This window comes from Bison bison, unplaced genomic scaffold (assembly GCF_000754665.1).
Source record: "Bison bison bison isolate TAMUID 2011002044 unplaced genomic scaffold, Bison_UMD1.0 scf7180017845430, whole genome shotgun sequence".
Classification (NCBI taxonomy): domain Eukaryota; kingdom Metazoa; phylum Chordata; class Mammalia; order Artiodactyla; family Bovidae; genus Bison; species Bison bison.
In genome coordinates, this window is record NW_011476003.1 from 1 (window position 1) to 1916 (window position 1916).

A 1916-nucleotide genomic window follows, 5' to 3' on the forward strand; every position below is an offset into this window, starting at 1 on the left:
CAGATCCCTGGGTTGGGAAGATCCCCTGGAGAAGAAAATGGCAATCCACTCCAGTACTATTGCCTGGAAAATCCCATGGACAGAGGAGCCTGGTAGGCTACAGTCCGTGGGGTCGCAAAGAGTCAGACATGACTGAGTGACTTCACTTCACTTCATTAAAATATTAATGTATGTCAATATATTAATAACTAAATTAGTAATATGCAATACTAAATAGGTAAAACCACACTTTACATATGCTTACTATTCTGAGAAAAATAGGACAACTAGGTATAGTTGCAAAAGTAATCTTTCTAAATTATGATTCTTTTCATGTTTCACCACCATAGTGGCTCCTCATTCTCACTCTATATTTGTATTTATTATAAAAGCTATTTAATAAACATAATATATATATTTATTTGGTAGTCATAGTCACTGTATAAATTAGAGATATACATTTTGATAATTTAGGTTTAGCTAATGATAATTCTAAAACTCAGAAAAATAAAATAACTTGCCCAAAATATACAGCCAAGTAGAATCAGAATCTGTTCAGTAGAATCATAATCTGTTCAGTCGCCCATTCATGTCCAACTCTTAGTGACCCCGTGGGCTGCAGCACACCAGGCTTCCCTGTCCATCACCAATTCCTGGAGCTTGCTCAAACTCATGTCCATCAAGCCGGTAATGCCATCCAACTATCCCATCCGCTGTCGTCTCCTTCTCCTAGATCTTTCCCAACATCTGGATCATTTCCAGTGAGTCAGTTCTTTGCATCAGGTGGCCACAGTATTGGAGATTCAGCTTCAGCATCAGTCCTTTCAATGAATATTCAGGACTAATTTCCTTTAGGATTGACTGGTTTGATCTCCTTGCAGTCCAAGGGACTCAACCAAGAATAAAACTAGTGCTTCTAAATTTGATCTAGTTTTTCTTCCTCCAAGTTACTGAGGAATACTAATCTAGACTCCCCAGTTCGAATGTCAAAATTAAAATTCAACATGTTTTTATCCAGTGTCTCTGCTGTATTAGCCTTTCTTTTTTTCTTTCACAATACATATGTAGTAGGAAAAGTAATGGACATATAGCTGCTATGATTGTTTATAAATATTAAATCTGTAATTTTGGACAAAAAACTCCAAAAGCCAGACTTTGTACTTCTTTATTATAAAAATTCTGGTTATTCAACTCCTGACTTATTTGGCTTCAGATTATGATATGAAATTAATTTTTTGAAAGGAATTTATATTCACTTCAGTTCAGTTCAGTCGCTCAGTCGTGTCCGACTCTTTGCGACCCCATGAATCGCAGCACGCCAGGCCTCCCTGTCCATCACCAACTCCCGGAGTTCACTCAAACTCACATCCATCGAGTAGTGATGCCATCCAGCCATCTCATCCTCTGTCATCCACTTCCCCTCCTGCCCCCAATCCCTCCCAGCATCAGAGTTTTTCCAATGAGTCAACTCTTCGCATGAGGTGGCCAAAGTACTGGAGCTTCAGCTTTAGCATCATTCCTTCCAAAGAAATCCCAGGGCTGATCTCCTTTAGAATGGACTGGTTGGATCTCCTTGCAGTCCAAGGGACTCTCAAGAGTCTTCTCCAACACCACAGTCCAAAAGCATCAATTCTTTAGTGCTCAGCTTTCTTCACAGTCCAACTCCCACATCCATGCATGACCACTGGAAAAACCATAGCCTTGACTAGATGGACCTTTGTTGGCAAAGTAATGTCTCTGCTTCTCAATATGCTATCTAGGTTGGTCATAACATTTCTTCCAAGGAGTAAGTATCTTTTAATTTCATGGCTGCAGTCACCATCTGCAGTGATTTTGGAGCCCCAAAAAATAGTCTGCCACTGTTTCCACTGTTTCCCCATCTATTTGCCATGACGTGATGGGACCAGATGCCATGATCTTCGTTTTCTGAATGTTGA